The following is a 19,206-nucleotide window of genomic DNA, read 5'->3' as shown; positions in this document are numbered from 1 at the left end:
TAATATGGAGTTACTAACTATCCCAATTGTAGCTTTGATTATTGGCAAAAACAAGTTGAGAAAAATGTCAATTTTCTCTTCTCACAGCACTTCTTTAATTGGTGATTTCAAAGCTGGCCAATCTGTGACATTCTTATTTGGTATACTAAATGGAGTTTGGTACTGTATGGACAAATGCTTCTTATCTGTAGGCTAAAATTTGAATCCAGAATAAGGAAGATGATTATTTGGTGGTGGTGGGGGGTGGATTTTCATTGGTATAAGGATAGGAGATTTTTCTTAAATTTGAGTCAATAATGTAGGTCTTCACTGCCACAATCTTAGTTTTCAAGTATATATGTTTGTTTTGGAGTTGGTGTTGTTATGTTAAAGTTGACTTGTCTTTGAGAAAATTATATGTTTATCTGTGTGGAGTTTGTTGATCTTTTACAATAATAAAAGGATAGACTATGGAATTAAGAGGCATTATCTTAATACATTGATGATGTTTTTTTTTTTTTTGTATAGAACATTTTAGGAACAAAGTACTTATTCTTCCTGGATCTCATTTTCCAGAATGAAGCACTGCATTAGCGAGTCCTGAAGATCCTTTCCAGCTCTTTGATTATTTGACATTCTGACTGGCACAAAGAGGCACACCTGCAATCCTACTGAGCGTTCCATGGATCATTAATGATTTTTCATAGTGAAGGAAGCAGAGGTAATGTAGACTCTGAAAGCTGATACTTCTCACTGTAGATGTACACTCTTGTGTTACAGTGTTTTTGTATGTGAGAATTTCCACCTACCAACCCTTGAAGGTCTCTGAGCACAAGGGATTGACTGAGTGCACTTTAAGTTAAAATACCTCGTGCAAACCCAGCATGGTGTACCTGCAGTGAGGAGACTGTTATGGATGCTCATTTCATATCTTTTACAGCTTATGCTCTGCATATGCTGTTTAAGCCTTGTCTCTCTTTTTCCTTAAGTTTTGAAATGCTTTTTATTGTGTAGAAAAGTTAAATTTCTTTAAAATGTTAATTAAAAGTAAAAATGTTTTGAGAGTAAAATGTGGCTTATATGTATTTTTTTCTATTTAAAATACATAATGCATCTTTTTTTTTTTAATTCTGTGAGCTTGGAGAGTCTAATGTAAGAAGACTCATTGCCAGCATATTCCAGTCTACTTCAGTGCTCTGACTTCAGCCACCTCTCAATAACTAGTTTAGATAACTTTTTGAGCATTTGTACTATGCTGTTTAATATAAGAACAAGCAGTAGTGAATACATCATTTTCCTTCAACATTTATTTTACGTTCTGGGGTACATGTACAGGATGTGCAGATTTGTTATATAGGTAAACGTGTGCTATGGTGATTTACTGCACAGATCATCCCATCACCCAGGTATTAAGCCCAGCATCCATTTTATTCTTCCCGATAGTCTCCCTCCCACCCCACAGGTGTACAGTGTATGTTTTTTCCCCCTACGTGTTCATGTGTTCTCATCAGTCAGCTCCCACTTATAAGTGAGAACATGTGGTGTTGGTTGTCTGTTCCTGCATTTATTTGCTGAGGATAGCAGCTTCCAGCTCCATCCATGTCCATGCAAAGGACATAATCTCATTTCTTTTGATGACTGCATAGTATTTCATGGTGTATATGTACCACATTTTCTTTATCCGGTCTATCATTGACGGGCATTTGGGTTGATTCCATGACTTTGCTATTGTAAATAGTACTGCAGTAAACATACATGTGCATGCATCTTTTTAACAGAATGATTTATATTCCTTTGGATATATACTCAGCAATAGGATTGCTGGGTCAAATGGTATTTCTGTCTCCAGGTCTTTGAGGAATTATCACACTGTCTTCCACAATAGTTGAACTAATTTACATTTTTCACCAACAGTGTAAAAGCATTCCTTTTTCTCTGCATTCTCACCAGCATCTGTTTCTTGACTTTCTAATAATTGCCATTCTGACTGGCATGAGATGGTATCTCATTGTAGTTTCGATTTGCATTTGTCTAATGATCAGTGATGCTGAGCTTTATAAAATATGTTTGTGGGCTGCATGTATGTTGTATTTTGAGAAGTGTCTGTTCATGTCCTTTGCCTACTATTTTAATGGGGTTGTTTGTTTTTTTCTTGTAAGTTTGTTTAAGTTTCTCATAGATTCTGGATATTAGACCTTTTGTCAGATGGATAGATTGAAAAAATTTTCTCCCATTCTGTAGGTTGACTGTTCACTCTGGTGATTATTTCCTTGCTGTGCAGAAGGTCTTTAGTTTAATTAGATCCCATTTGTCAATTTTCACTTTTGTTGCAATTGCTTTTGGCATTTTCATCATGAAATCTTTGCCCATACCTGTGTCCTGAATGATATTGCCTAGATTTTCTTCTAGAGTTTTTATAGTTTTGGGCTTTACATTTAAGTCTTTAATCGATCTTGAGTTAATTTTTATAAACGGTGTTTAAGGAAGGGTTCCAGTTTTAATTCTTGCTAATTCTTCCAGAACCATTTATTAATGGAATCCTGTCCCCATTGCTTGTATTTGTCAGATTTGTCAAAGATCAGGTAGCTATAGATATGTGGTCTTATTTCTGGGTTCTCTATTCTGTTCCGTTAGTCTATGTGTCTGTTCTTATGCTAGTACCATGCTGTTTTGGCTACTGTAGCCTTGTTGTATAGTTTGAAGTTGGGTAGCATGATGCCTCCAGCTTTGTTCTTTTTGCTTAGGATTACCTTGGTTATTCAGCCTTTTTTCTTTTGGTTCCATGTGTATTTTAAAGTATTTTTTTCTAATTCTGTGAAGAACGTCAGTGGTAGTTTAATGGAATAGCATTGAATCTATAAATTACTTTGGGCAGTATGGCCATGTTCACAACATTGATTCTGCCTATTCATGAGCATGGAATGTTTCTTCATTTGTTTGTATCCTCTTTGATTTCTCTGAGCAGTGGTTTGTAGTTCTCCTTGAAGAGGTCATTCACCTCTCTTGTTAGTTGTATTCCTAGATATTTTATTCTTCTTCTAGCAATTGTGAATGGGAGTTCATTTATGATTTGTCTCTCTGATGGCCTGTTGTTGGTGTATAGGAATGCTAGTGATTTCTACACAATGATTTTATATTCTGAGACTTTGCTGATGTTGCTTATCAGCTTAAAAAACTTTTAGTCTGAGACGATGGGGTTTTTTAGATATAGGTTCATGTCATCTGCAAAGATAATTTGACTTCCATTCTTCTTATTTGAATACCCTTTATTTCTTTCTCTTGCCCAATTACCCTGGCCAGGACTTCTAATATTATGTTGAATAAGAGCAGTGAGACAGAGCATCCTTGTTTTGTGCCAGTTTCCAGGGGAATACTTCCAGCTTTGCCCTTTCAATATGATATTGGCTGTGAGTTTGTCATATATGGCTCTTATTATTTTGAGGTATGTTCCTTCAATACCTAGTTTATTGAGAGTTTTTAATATGAAGGGATGTTGAATTTTAACAAAGACCTTTTTTTGCATCTATTGAGATGATCAAGTATTTTTTGTCTTTAGTTCTGTTTATGTGGTGGATCATATTTATTGATTTGTGTATGTTGAAACAGTCTTGCATCTTGGGGATGAAGCCAACTTGATCATGGCGTAAGCTATTTGATGTGCTGCTAGATTCAGTTTGCCAGTATTTTATTGAGCATTTTTGCATTGATATTCATCAAGGATATTGGCCTGAAGTCTTCTTTTTTTGTTGTTGTATCTCTGCAAAGTTTTGGTATCAGGATGATTCTGGCCTTATAAAATAAGTTAGGGAGGAGTCTTCCCTCTTCAATTTTTTGGAATAGTTTCAGTAGAAGTGGTATAAAGTCTTCTTTGTACCCCCGTAGAATTTGGCTGTGAATCCATCTGGTCCTGGGCTTTTTTATTGGCAGTAGGCTCTTTATTACTGCCTCAATTTCAGAACACATTATTGGTCTATTCAGGGCTTCAGTTTCTTCCTGGTTCAGTCTTGGGAGGGTGTATTTGTCCAGGATTTTTTTTTTCTAGTTTATGTTAATAGAGGTGTTTATTGTATTCTCTGATGGTTGTTTGTATTTCTGTGGGGTCAGTAGTAATATCCCTCTTATCATTTCTGATTGTGTTTGATTCTTCTCTCTTTTCTTCTTTGTTAGTCTAGCTAGTGGTCTATCTATTTGATTCATGTTTTCAAAAAACCAGCTCCTGGATTCATTGATTTTTTGAAGGGTTTTCCATGTCTCTGTTGCCTTCAGCTCGGCTCTGAATTTGGTTATTTTTGGTCTTCTGCTAGCTTTGAGGTTTGTTTGCTCTTGGTTCTCTAGTTCTTTTTGTTGAGGTGTTAGGTTGTTAAGTTGAGATCTTTCTAGCTTTTTCATGTGGGCATTTAGTGATATAAATTTCCGTCTTTACAGTGCTTTAGCTGCATCCCAGAGATTCTGGTATGTTGTTCTCTTTTTACTCATTAGTTTCAAAGAACTTCTTTCTTAATTTCATTATTTATCCAGGAGTCATTCAGGAGCAGGTTGTTCAATTTCCATGTAGTTTTATGGTTTTGAGTTTAAACTTGAGTTCTAATTTGATTGTGCTGTGGTCTGAGAGACTGCTATAATTTCAGTTATTTTGCATATTATGAGGAGTGTTTTACTTCCCATTATGTGATCAATTTTAGAGTAAGTGTCATGTGGTAATAAGAAGAATGTGTATTTTGTTGTTTTTGGGTGTAGAGTTCTGTAGATATCTCTCAGGTCCACTTGATCCAGAGCCGAGTTCACGTCCTGAATATGTTTGTTAATTTTCTGTCTCGATTACCTGTCTAATATTGTCCATAGGGTGTTAACATCTCCCACTATTACTGTATGGGAGTCTAAATCTCTTTGTAAGTCTCTAAGAACTTGCTTTATGAATCTGGGTGCTCCTGTATTGTGTGCATATGTGTTTAGGACAGTTAGCTCTTCTTGATGAACTGAACCCTTTACCATTGAGCTTTGTCACTTACTACAAGATTCATGGCAAATCCAGGACACTTTAAATTCTTTTTTTAGTTTATGGGCCATGTTTTTTTTTAAAGATAATTTTTCCAAGTTCATTAGTGGCTCTAAATTAATGTTTCCTCTCATTAATTAAAAGAACCATAAACCAATAGCAATGAACAAAAGAGACAACATTTTGAACCTTAGAACTCCTTAGAATACAAAAACCATTTTTCTCCCTATAATCACATCTTACAAATTTTTATTATTTTTCTAGTATAAAAATAATATATACTTTATGGTTAAATATGTTGGAAAATACAAAATGTACATAGAGAAGAAGATAAATAGTTCTTGTTAATACTTTTGCATTTTCCATTGTAACTATCATACTTTTGTATTATGTACATCTAGCAGATATTTGTGAAGAATTTTAGTTGAAAAACTAATGTGAGATAATTCTGGGGGAGTTGCATCAAAATGGTTTTATATTCTCAGAGAAAAATACTTAGAATTGATAGAATATGTGATCATTAGAATTGATAGAATGTGTGATCATGCCTGGTTCATCTGTGCTCTGGGTGTTGTTTAGTTCAGGCTTCTGGGTTGCTTCCTTGGGAAAATTAGATGCAACTGATGGGTTATGTCTTGCAAGATAGGCAAATACCTTGTCCTTTTTCTATGGGAAACAGACAATATTACTTAAAAATGAACAAAGAATAAATATAGGAAAGAATGTCTGCAAAGACAAAAGTTTTAGGCAAATCCTGAGACATTATCCTTTCAGTAACTTAGCAGGACTATTTTTAATGGCTGAACTATGTGTCAGATACATCTTATGCACATTTTCAGACTACTGCGACCTCACATGTGCATCATCCTAAGCCTATTGCTCCATGTCCTCCACCGTTGCGGGAAACTGCCCTTTATAAAACCATCTCATGAGACTTATGAACTATCACGAGAACAGCATGGGAAGAACCCACCCCATGATTCAGTTACCTTCCAGGGGAACACATGGGGATTATGGGAGCTACAATTCAAGATGAGATTTTGGTGGGCACACAGCCAAACCATATCAGTATCCAAGGGATCCTAGTGTCTGTTTTTTCCATGGTAAATTATAAAATTATAAGACTATCAGTAATAATGCATAGAGAGTAAATTATTCTCAGTTTCTGGAAGGATATGTCCGGATGTCTGTTGGCACTTACAGAGGGCCATCTTATATCATTTACTTAGGTTTGAATACTTAGTGATATAGACAATTCTTTTCCATGAAGCTTTTATACTGTCTGTGTTGGTGACGGGAAGCTTTCTCATGCGCATTCATATCATGTATTTATTCATTCAACATTCAATGAATATTTATGGAGTGCCCAGCCTATTTAGAAATGGAATATATTAGGGCGGGCATAGTGTCTCATGCCTGTAATCCCAGCACTTTGGGAGGCTGAGGCAGGTGGATTACCTGAGGCCAGGAGTTTGAGACCAGTCTAGCCATCATGGCGACACCCCCGTCTCTACTAAAAATACAAAAAATAGTTGGGCATGGTGACATGTGCTTGTAATCCCAGCTACTCAGGAGAATGAGGCATGAGGATTGCCTAATTATGAGAGGCTGAGGTTGCACTAGCTGAGATCATACCACTGCATTCCAGTCTGGGCAGCAGAGTGAGACTCTGTTTTAAAAAAAAAATAGTGGGGTGGGGGATACATTCGTGAACTAAAAAGGAACTAACATTCAAGAGAAATAATATATAAATTTTAAAAAGGTGATAAAAGACTGTGGGAAAACTGAAATGGGATGAATAGGATCAGGAGTATAGTGAGGGAAAGAGGCTTGGGGATTGGCATGTTGCTATATTAAATAGTGCAGGGGCCTTCACTGAGAAGGTGAGGTTGATCAAATGTATCTTAAAGAAGTAAGGGATTTAGCCAAGTAGATACCTGGGGAAAGAGCATTTCAGGCAGAGGAAATTGTACAGCACGTTTTCAAGGTGGGAGCATGTCCAGCGAGTGTCAGTATCTGGAGGCGACTGCTGTGGATGCTAGCAGAGTAAGCAAAGAAGAGTGAAGTAGGAATTGAGGCCAGGTAGACTATGTTGGACCTTGTCCAGCTCTTATTAGCAGTGAGAAGGAATCAGCAGCATATATTATTTTTTATTTTTATTTTTTACTTTTTTTTTTTGAGATGGAGTCTCACTCTGTCACCCAGGCTGGAGTGCAGTGGCTCGATCTTGGCTCACTGCAACCTCCGCCTCCCAGTTTCAAGCGAGTCCCCTGCCTCAGCTTCTTGAGTATCTGGGACGACAGGGGTGTGCCACCATGCCCGGCTAATTTTTGTATTTTTAGTAGAGATGGAGTTTCACCATGTTGGCCAGGCTGGTCTTGAACTCCTAGCCTCAGGTGATCCACCCTCCTCCACCTCCCAAAGTGCTGGGATAACAGGTGTGAGCCACTGCATCCAGCCCAGTTGCAGATTTTGATCAAAGGAATGACCTGATCTGATTTGACTTTTAAAAGATGATTCTGGCTGCTGTGTTAATAATAGTCTTTGGGGAATGCACAAGAGTAGAAGTAGGAGACCCAAGCCAAAATGATGGTTTAGCCCATTGGTGAAGTGGTAAGAAATAGATGGATTCTGCATGTATTAAGAATGTATTAGGAATAGAGAATCTATAGTTTTTTCTTTGTGATAATGGAATCCTGTAGTTAGCTGTATGAAAAATTTGTCAAAGGACCTTCTGAAAAAATCTTTTGTAAGATATCTCAATTTAATATTAATATATTACAGTCGGATTCATCTACATTTTAAAATTTCTGCTTATGTTGCAATTATTGCTACATTTAAAACACTAGACCTTGTAAATACAATGCATCTGGTAGGTTTCATGATATGTACATAATAGAGATAATTTGTGAAGTGACAATAACTCTTCCTGTACTTTTTGCAATCGTTCTTAATGAAATATGTTCTCAAGTTGCTTTTCCCACACACAAATTTTTGATGTCACATCTCTGAATAGCCAAATACTAGACTGATACAATCCTCTGGATTATGCTTGTCTAGTTGGTATGCTTCGATGGCATGTTATAAAGTATAGTTACATTTTAATGTAATGCCTGTAAATTCTGAGACATGTAGTATTGTATTATTATTGGCCAAAGCCTTTGTGGGAGGCCATTATGAATACAAAATTTGATCCAGTTAAGAGGCACATTTGAGGACTTCATAAATATTAATTGAAAAGCATGCTGTTCAAGAAAATTGCAATTTTTGTGGTTTGAGCAAACCTTGCAGTTCTGCAACAATGTTGATTTTATTCATCAGATTTTTATCCTAAACAGATAGCTTTACAATGCTCTTTTGTTTAGGTCAAATATGAGAATCACGTTTAATTGCCCAATTATCTTTTAATGACATCTTTGCTACTGGAGGATGTTGTATTAGATAACACAAGTAGGTATGATAAACTTTAACCAAATAATCTTTTCATTTGATTTTAGTAAAATAAAGAAACTGTAAAAATATAACTTTTGGCTAACATTCTAAATATTCACGGGCCGCCACATGAACTCAGTACACATGCATGTGCACACATACACACAAATGTGCATGCACCCCGCCCCCACATAGAAACCCGTAATATTTAGACATGTCATCAGCTGGTAGGGTTAAGCTCAAGAAAGCTGTTGCTTTTATAGCCATTGTATAATATGATTTAGTTAATGACAAATAATAAAATAAATTGGTTTTCTGTAGTTTACTTCTGGCTTAAATCTTGCATTTCACAGAAATATTATGGAAATCTGATTAAAGGCATGACAAATGCACCACTGTTTTAAGGTTAAAAAAGTAGCAATTTAAGGAAAAGTGAATAGCCAGATTACATTCCTTTTTCTTTTTAAATCATGGTTTATTATATTATTATAAATGAATAAATTATTTCAGTTGTTGGCTTATGTTGTACTTAACAAGACAGATATTACAATAGTATAATTGTCAAAGAATTATATTGCACTTTTGAGTTGACTTTTTGTTAACACCTGCATTTTGTTTGGTTGGCAAAACTCTTTCAGAACAGAGTGGAAAACAGAGCTGTTTACAAGTTACCCCGAAGGTTGCTGCTGTGCCCCTAAGGGAGTGGCAGCTTTTTTCTCCTACATAGGTGATTGTTTTTTAACAAATACCCTGAGACACCTATTTATATTGGGAAGCAAGAGCATTCCAGGCTATGGTTTTGAAGGAGACTGATGGCTGGACTGCTCAGCATCAGAAATAAGTGGTTATTTCAAGGTGGGAGTAAACCCAGGAGAGAAAAAGAGAGAGTCAGGAACACAGTACCGAGTGATGGACAGTAGAGAACTATTAAGAGTGGAAACCTAGGAGAGGGATGATGAAAGGATTGTCCATACTCAGTCTTTTGGTGTTTCTTATCAGGAGCTGTCATCATCAGCATCTTGCTCCACACATAACTTCGGCAGTATCTGTCATATACACAAATTTCTTGATCAAATGGTGTTTGATGAATCAGAGAAAAAGGGTTATAATATCTGAGATTGTGCTGAGCAAAGAGGAGAGAATAAATATTTTGGGTCAAACACAAGTAACAGTGAATTTAGCAGAAGAAGAAATCAAAATTAGAGGTAACAGGATACAGGCAAAATTGGCAAATTTGGCAAAATTCTGCCTGAAGGAATTGCCTTTCCCCTAGATATGAGATAGAGGCTAGAGAAAATCATAAAGCAGATGATAGCTTCAGCTGACATCTGGATTATATTTGCTTTTGGCTCTCCACACAAAAGGCATTTCTTTCATATTCAGAAAGCTTACCAGCAATTTTAAATGTAGAAGGCCTTGTTTTAACTGTGTTGGTGGAGGCAGCTTGGCATTCCTGGGCTCCTTGAAGTTTGAGAATATAGTAAGGAATCTCTGAGATATTCCAATTATTTAAAAAGTCTAACAGAAATCTAATATTTATGCATGATAAGATGACATGAACTAACTTATCTGTCAAATATCTCCTCCATAATAGAATTATATCCACTCAGTTGATAATTCTGTAATGGTATCTCATGCTGATCAGAAGCTCTGATAAGCAGTTAGGCGTCTTTGATGGAAGAAAGGAGAAAACTATTATTAAAAATTTCAGCTTCCGTTTCTGCTCCTTTCTCCTGCGCTGAAATGAACTCTCTCATTATGAAATTGTGTTCCTTGAGCAGCAGATGAGATTGCATTACTGCAGTGAACATGGAGGCCTGTCGATTTCTAAAGCAAATTCCCTCAAAGACATCTACTTCACTGTGAAATAAGTGGTCATGGCTCAGCTAGCTGTCTTGTAACTATAGACAGTAAAGCCACAACAGAAGCATCTACAAATTTCTGGTGGTCGCTGCAGATACAGGGCCCTTGAAATGCTCTTACATCTCCTGGCATGGTCTGAAAAGGAAAGTGTGCTTTCAGTAGGACCTAGGGTAGCCTGAGGTGTCTCCAGATCTGTCATTGTCCAATCACCAGCAAATAAGACATGCAGCTGAAAGCCAGGATTGAGTTCATCCTGCAGCTCCCGGGAGAAATCTTAAACTAGAGATCTTGCCAACTCTCTTGCCAAATTCTCCCTGGGGGAATTTTGCATTGTTAATAATATATTGTCTTTGTGCCAGTCCCTATGCCTTTTAAATTAATTTTCATTATTAGAAATTGTAGCCCAGAATCTTCCCTCTTGATTTTTTTACAAATAAAAATTTTACCTAGCCACTTTAAACACCAAGAAAGAGCTAGAAGGAGTATGATAGGACAAAGGAAGATATCTGGGCCCAATTTTCATCAACCAACTCTTATTGAACACCTACTATGTGCAGAAATGCAAGCAGGTACACCGTGGTATTTCTTGAACTACTTTTGTCCTCTAACATGTGTCCCTCTTTAGAATAAACATTATGAACTTTTTGTCTGACATAAAATGTTCCCTGCAAGTGAAATAGATGAGGGGGTTTGCTTTTATCTCTAGAGATTTAGGGAACTAGACCTTGAAGGAAGAGGGGAGGAAAGTGTTGGATTACAGGATTTGGGGGAAGACATGGTCTGTGGCTGGAGACAACAAGCAAGATAGTGAATCCGAGGAGATTCTCTTTGTAGGCGGAAAACTCATCAGCTCAACTGGACACTTTGTTCCAGCTCAGAGAGTTCTTAGCAATGATTGCTGCCAAAATATATATACTCTTAACTGAATCAGAAATACAGTGCTAAATGAGTCACTTGTTGTGAGGACTCTAATAAAGAATTACATTTCAATACCTTTTTTTTTTTTCTGTTTCTATGATAATGTCTTTTGAAATATGTTCATGAAGTTCCTGGAACCCATGGTGACAATTCATAAAAATAGTCCTTGAAATTAGCAAATTTGACTTCATCACTTATTAATTACAAATGTCTGCTCTGACATCACTGGTGTTTTGGGGATCATAATGTATTAAAGTTTTTTTTTAAATAATAAGGTGTTATAGAAATTCAGATCTTGCAGGTTATAAAGCAGTGGTTAAAGACCTGGTGCTTGAAGCCAGATCCTAGATTTGAGTTCTTTTTCTGCCACACATTTTAATTGCACAGCTATGGGGATGCCTCTTGACCACTCTGAGGCCCAGGATTTCATTGCCTGGCACCTACTAAGAGCTCGACAGATACTATTTATATGTTTACTATATGGTATCTGATTTTAAGGCAAATGTATTCCATAAAATCATAAAATAACCCTTGACTGTCAATCTTTTTTGGCAAGCATTAAGGGTAGGTGGTCACGGGGATGTATTGTCAGGTGAAGAATGGCATAATTTATTATTATTTTTAATCTTGTAAAGAAGAAGAGAGCTTCTCCTATATTGGAAAAAAGTTACATCCAATTTCTCTAAAGAGTAAAACAAAATTTTACAGTAGTATATAAACTGTTAAAGAAACAATAAAACCCCCCAAACCACATGCATTAACCTGTTTTTGGTTCTTAGTGACCTTAGAAAGGAAAGAGTTTAGAGTAACAACTAAGTTATTTTAATTTCCATCAAAAATAAAATACTGAAGCAAGATAAATCTGACACGTGCTGGCTGTGGTGTCCAGAACAAGCAGTATTCCTTATATAGCCAACTGTGGCAAGTAATGACTGCGGTAAAGACAGTGGTCTGTGTGCAGGATAACATTTCAACTACCCAGTTTTGTAAAACTGCTGAAGAGCAAAAATGCAGCTGGGTTTGGGGAAAGGTCTTGAATACATGGAAGGTTGGAGGAGAAGGATCTTGTTTGACCAACAGGACATATTATTGAAGATAATTATTTAGGTTACCATAAGAATTTACATCAATATGTACTAAGAAATAATGTGAGGCAAATTTAGGAGTCTTAAAAAGATGTGAAATAATGATGGGCTTATGTTTTATGACTCTTTAGTATGGGAGGCATTAGGGAAAAACTATTAAATTATTAGCAACTCTCCCAAGTACAGCAGAGTGTTTTTAAGGCACAGTGCCAATTCCTAGTAGATTTGATAAAAGTTTTCTGATTTTTATTAAAAAAATCAAATGTTGCAAAAGATGAATTTTACTGTATTAAAGAATGAAATGATAAATAGCCAGTTTGAGAGTGGTGATGGAAGCAAACTCTACATTTGATATTAGGAGACACCATCCTTTAAAATACAAGAACCTATTCTGTTTCTTTAGTCTCCCCCATTTCTTCCTCTTTGATCTGCCTCTTAAAGGAGAATTATTCCAACTTTTTCTTCTAAGCCTCTCCATCTTCCTCCTTTCCTTCTTTTTTTTCTCCTCCAATAATTATCTTGACTTTGAATGTCAAGTTTGTGCTATATATATTCAAGGCACCACTGGGTATACAAAATTAATAAGTCATGATCTCTGCCCTAGTTTTGGTGTGTTGTGCACAGAAAGGCAAGAAAACTTGTAAAATGTGATAAAGTCTTTACAGTGATTAGGAAAATGTGTTCTAGAAGCACAAAAGAGGTGACATCTGAAGTTCCATGAAGGCTAAGCGAGTTAGTGGGGAGGAGGCATTTCAGGAAGGAAAAACTGCAAGGACTCAGGCATGGGGCACAGAAATGGATGGTATCTTGGAGACTTGTTAGTCATTTTGTGTGTTTGGAATGTCGAGTGTATATTGGAGTGTGCACCAGCTGAGGCTGGATAAGTGGGGAGCTAATGATTTATACTCTCCCAAGTATAGCAGAGTATAAATCCTGCGGGTAGTGGAGAGTAACAAGAGGTGTTTAAGCACTCAGTGGGCTATCTCATTTCTTTTCATGGCTTTAACCAGCATCCTTAAGTTAATTATTCCCAAATCCATACCTGCAGTTCTGACTTTGTTCCTAAGTATCATAATTGTATTTTAAAGTGCTAACTTATTACTGAACATATTATCCTGCTGTAAATCAAGCAAGTTCAGTTCAGACAAACTTACTTTGTCCCTTTACATTGTTCCTCCACTTGGGCTCTTTTCTTTGTTTCATAATGGCAACATTTCTCCAAATCAACTGGGATTAACATCTTAGTGCCATCTTCAGCTTCCTTCTTTATTTGTTTCCCCATAGTATTTTGTTTACCAGAACCCACCACTTTTGCTCCCAAGCACTTCATGGCCATTTCCCTATTTCTTTTTCTACTGCCAATGCCATATGGCTTAAACTTCTGTTCTTTTTCATCTGTATTTTTGCAATGGCCTTTTACTATCCTACTTATTTTCTGTTTTACTTCTAATCCAGTGTGCATAATTGAGTCATAATTTTCTTCCTAAAATATGGATTTCCTGACATAACTTCTAATCTTTGCCACTTTTCCTTATTTTTGCAATCTCTTTCCTAATAATATTGCTTGTCAGAAATCATCATTCTTTGTAACACCATAATGCTTTTAAAAATATCTTGATAACATCACATCTTGCCTTATATTAAAATAAACTTTATTTTTAAAATGCTTATACATTTTTGGAAGACAGAGCATATTAGTTACCTGTTGCTGTATAACAAATTACTCCAACATGTAGTGGCTTAAAATAATGCACGATCATTATTTCACAGTGTCACTGAGTCAGAAGTCCAGGGTGCATCTTAACTACACCCTCTGACTTAGGATCCTTCACAAGGCTGCAATCACAATGTCAGTTGAGGGTATGGTCATGATAAGGTTCAAGTGGGGTAGTGTCGGCTTTTCAGCTCACTCAGTGGTTGTTGCAAGGTTTAGTTTCTTCCCAGTTATTGGACAGAGGTTGTCAGTTTCTCACTGGCTGTTGGCCAAAAGCTTCCCTCAGTTACTTACCATATATATATATGTGTGTTTCTTCATGGGACAGCTTACAACATGACAGCCTGCTTCATCAAGTGGAGAGTGGTGAGAGACAAAAGTCGCAGTCTTTTATAACCTAACCTTGGAAATGACATCCCATCACTTTGCTATATTCTATTTGTTAAAACCATGTCACTACGTCCCGCCCACATTCAAGGAGAGTAAATAATTATACAAGGGAATGAGTAGCAGACAGCTGACTATCACACAGAGCATCTATAATTTTACTCCTGACCTTTGTGACTAATGCTTTATGCAACAGGTGTTTAATAAGTTTTACCGATCGTATTGAAAGATATTGTTGCTTTTTGTAACTAAGACTTATGCTAGTGTTAATCATTAACATCTACATTTGGTTAAAATTAGTTGACCCCTTTGAAATTTTTTGTGTAATATAAAATGAGAAAAAAATGAAAAGGTACTAAATAGTCAGTTGGATCAGTTGGGAGTTCAGTACATGAATGCCACTCAATCATTTGGCAAAAATAATGACAACATACTAGAGAGGGAGGAAGAGAGTAATGTGATGGAAATTATCCCGATACCACTTTTTTTTCTGAATTTCACTTGAAATCAACAACAAAAATTTATACTAAAATTCAGTTCTAGGTAATTTCTAAATTTGTTAATAGTTTAGATGTCTTAATTTTCTCTAATTAGATGTTTATATAAACATTTTAGAATTTAAGGCAGTTGCCAAGTTTGAAGTGAATTTCTGTGTAAAGATGCATAAATTTGAAGTAATGACGGTTTTAAAATTTAATTGTTTATAAACGTAAAAAACTCAGAAAAATATACTTTTCCTACATTTGTTTTAAGTAGCTTTTTATATCATTTTTATGAGCAAAACAATATATAGGTATTAAGGCCTAACTTTCAGGGACTATTAGTGTGTTATAGCTATTTTATTTTTAAATTCAGAAATATTATACTTTGACTCTAATAAATTATTTTTATATGCCTTTTCAAAGTTATAAACAGATTAAAAGAACATAATGTGAAAAGAGGAAAGTTCTGTTAGAAATAGTCCTGGTTTAGCTTAAGGTTTTATTCATTACTTGGGTCAAAATAACCTCAGCTTTATCTTTTTATGTGTGTGTTATCTATTTTTGAGATGCTTGAGATAGAATAAAGCTCAAGTTTCCAGGAGCAGCCAAATAATTGTACTATGAATTTATAAAATCATTTCTTTTTAGATGACAATAATGAAGCATTTGCATTTGAGCCTGGCAACAAGTGCATTTGAAAGTTTGCTAAATGAATATAATTGGGAATTAAACAATAAGAAACATATTATTATTTTAAAAACATTATTGAAACCATTACATATGAATTATAAAGTTTTTTTTTCAGGTAATACATTAATTAATCAACTTTTTTTCAGATCCTTATACGTTTATTCAGATATTTCCTTTCATAGACTTGTCTCATCTTCAGGTGTGATTTTTAATGAATATTTTCAATTCTGCTAAAGACTACATTATTAAGTTCTATAAGCAGGCCTAGCTATATATTTACATTTTATACCCTTTTCTCAAGTCAAGCCTATTTGGAATTTAAGAATTTGAAGGGTCATGTAAAAACTAATTTAAAATTTAGTTTAGATAATTTCAATTTTATCACATTTCCAACTGTTATGGTCTCCATAACGAGAGATCAAGCACAATGTCATATATGAACTAAATGTATTGTGTTTTGCAGGAAAGTGAAACCTTTATTAATAATGGCCTATGTGATGGTTAATATGAGTGTCAACTTGATTGGATTTAAGGATGTAAAGTATTGTTCTGGGGTGTGTCAGTGAGGGTGTTGCCAAAACATTAATATTTGAGTGAGTGGACTGGGAGAAGCAGACCCATTCTCAAGCTGGGTGGACACCATCTGGTCAGCTGCCAGCATGGCTAGGATAAAAGCAGGCAAAGGAATGTGAAAGGACTAGACTGTCTATAAACATATTACTTTTGACCATATATGGAGAACCAAAAAATATGATTAAGTTGCTTGGTTGTTGCTAAGTTTAGTGGACAAAGTGATGAAAGAAAACAATAAATTCAGGGATTCTAACTCGTGGCTCCAGAAGACATACTTTTCACCAGAACTTTGCAAAATAGATTTATGAGGGCAGCACCTGCATCCTTGAAGAGCTCTGTGATTGCTCTTCTCTGTATGCCAGATCTTACAGTGGGACTTGCAGTTACTCAACTACAAAATTTAAATACAGTGGGAATAATTGGATCCTGAGATGGCAGGGGCCAAGCGGTGGCACTCAACTGCCAATGGCAAGGTAGGTATAGTTACTGTAATGGACAGTAGAGGCAGAGCAGCAGTCAGAATAATCTGACTTGTGTAGGGCTCTGGCATTGGCTAATTAATCATGGTGTTCCTAGAAGTGAAATTTGTAGGAAGCCTACTGCATTCTTAATTTATATAAGCAGAAAACTTCTGGGTCAAGTGGACAAAAGACTAATTTAAATTACAAAAACAGACAATCACAGTCCCTCAATCAAATTCCAGACTTGAGCCAGTTTACAGACCCAGAACCCCATGAATGAAGGAATAGGCTGGGAAGGCCTTGAGGAAGGACCCCACTACACTATACTACAAACAATTTATGTTGTTAATCTTTTGCCCATCCTTCCGCAAGGAGACCGCTGGCCTTTTACTAGGGTAACTGTGTATTGGGGAAAGGGAAATCATCAGACCTTTTACAGACTACTGGACACTGGCTCTGAGCTGACGTTAATTCCCGGGTACCTAAAATGTCATTGTGGTCCTCCAGTTAAAGTATGGGCTTATAGAGGTTAAGTATTAATGGAGTTTTAGCTCAGGCTCAATTTACAGTGGGTCCATTGGGTCCCCGGACTCACCCTGTGGTCATTTCCCCAGTGCCAGAATGCATAATTGGCGTAGACTTACTTAACAGCTGGCAGAATCCCCACACTAGTTTCCTGACTGGTAGGGTGAGGGCTATTTGGTGGGAAAGGCCAAATGGAAGCTATTAGAGCTGCTTCTACCTAGAAAACTGGTAAATCAAAAACAATATTGCATCCCTGGAGGGATTGCAGAGATTAGAGCCACCATTGAGGACTTGAAAGATGCAGGGGTGGTGGTTCCCACTACATCCCCATTAAACTCTCCCATTTGGCCTGTGCACAAGACAGATGGATCTTGGAGAATGACAGTGGATTATCATACGTTTAACCAAGTGGTGACTCCAATTGCAGCTGCTATACCAGATTTGGTTTCATTGCTTGAACAAATTAACACATCTCCAGGTACCTGGTATGCAGCCATAGATTTGTGAAATGTCTTTTTCTCCATTCCTGTCCATCAGGTCCACCAGAAGAAATTTGCCTTCAACTGGCAAGGCCAGCAATATGCCTTCACTGTCCTACCTCAGAGGTATATCAACTCTCTGGCTTTGTGTCATAATTTTGTTCGGAGACATCTTGATTGCTTTTCCCTTCCACAAGATATCACACTGGTCCATTACATTGATGACATTATGCTGGTTGGATCCAGTGAGCAAGAAGTAGCAAACACACTGGTAAGCATTTGTATGCCAGAGGATGGGAAATAAATCTGACTAAAACTCAGGGACCCTCTACATCAGTAAAATTTCTGGGGGTCCAGTGGTGTGGGGTCTGTCAAGATATTCCTTCTAAGGTGAAGGATAAGTTGCTGCATTTGGCCCCTTCTACAACCAAGAAAGAGGCACAATGCCTAGTGGACCTATTTGGATTTCGAAGGTAACACATTCCTCATTTGGGTGTGTGACTCTGGCTCATTTATCGAGTGACGAGAAAGGCTGCCAGTTTTGAGTGGGGTCCAGAACAGGAGAAGGCTCTGCAACAAGTCCAGGCTGCTGTGCAAGCTGCTCTGCCACTTGGGCCATATGACCCAGCGCATCCAATGAGACTGAGGGGTCAGTGCAGATAGGGATGTTGTTTGGAGCCTCTGGCAGGCTCCCATAGGTAAATCACAGCAGAGGCCTCTAGGATTTTGGAGCAAGGCCCTGCCATCTTCTTCAGGTAACTACTCTCATTTTGTGAGAGAGCTCTTGACCTGTTACTGGGCTTTGGTAGAAACTGAACGTTTGACTATGAGTCCTCAAGTCACCATGCGACCTGCACTGCCTATCATGAACTGGGTGCGTTCTGTCCCATTTAGCCATAAAGTGGGTTGTGCACAGCAGCATTCAATCATGAAATGAAAGTGGTATATACGTGATTGGGCTCGAGCAGGTCTTGAAGACACAAATAAGTTACATGAGGAAGTGGCCTAAATGCCTATGGTCCCCATTCCTGCCACCCTGCCTTCTCTCCACAAGCCTGCACTGATGGCCTCATGGGGAGTTCCCTATGATCAGTTGACAGAGGAAGAGAAGACAAGGACCTGGTTTACAGATGGTTCTGTACAATATGCAGGCACCACATGAAAGTAGACAGCTGCAGCACTACAACCCCTTTCTAGGACATCCCTGAAGGACAGTGGCAAAGGGAAATCTTCCCAGTTGGCAGAATTTGAGCAGTGTACCTCATTGTGTACTTTATTTGGAAGGAAAAATAGCCAGATGTGTGATTATATACTGGTTAATGGGCTGTAGCCAATGGTTTGGCTAGATAGTCAGGGACTTGGAAGAAGTATAATTGGAAAATTGGTAACAATGAAATTTGGGGAAGAGGTATGTCGATGGACCTCTCTGAGTGGTAAAAAAACTGTGAAGATATTTGTATCTGCTGTGTATTTTCACCAAAGGATGACCTCAGCAAAGGAGGATTTTAATAATTACATGCATGGGATGACTCGTTTGGTGGACACCACTCAGCCTCTTGCCCCAGCCATGCCAGTCATCACCCAATGGGCTCATGAACAAAATGGTCATCGTGGCAGGGCTG

At 37.2% G+C, this 19,206-nt stretch overlaps 1 long non-coding RNA gene across 3 annotated transcripts in view; it reads left to right on the top strand.

Annotated features, from left to right (window-relative positions):
• LOC126959618 (uncharacterized) overlaps positions 1 to 19,206 on the top strand; it is a 504,393-nt gene that overhangs the window by 475,579 nt on the left and 9,608 nt on the right. For all 3 annotated transcript variants that reach the window (XR_007727578.1, XR_007727580.1, XR_007727579.1), the window contains 2 exons: positions 556 to 700; positions 17,643 to 17,855. This is a non-coding gene — a long non-coding RNA (uncharacterized LOC126959618). The remainder of the gene's footprint in view (positions 1 to 555; positions 701 to 17,642; positions 17,856 to 19,206) is intronic.

The sequence above is a fragment of the Macaca thibetana genome, chromosome 7 (genome assembly GCF_024542745.1).
Source record: "Macaca thibetana thibetana isolate TM-01 chromosome 7, ASM2454274v1, whole genome shotgun sequence".
NCBI classification, from domain to species: Eukaryota; Metazoa; Chordata; class Mammalia; order Primates; family Cercopithecidae; genus Macaca; species Macaca thibetana.
Note: the sequence above shows the minus strand (reverse complement) of the source record. Positions and strands in the feature narration are given on the sequence as shown.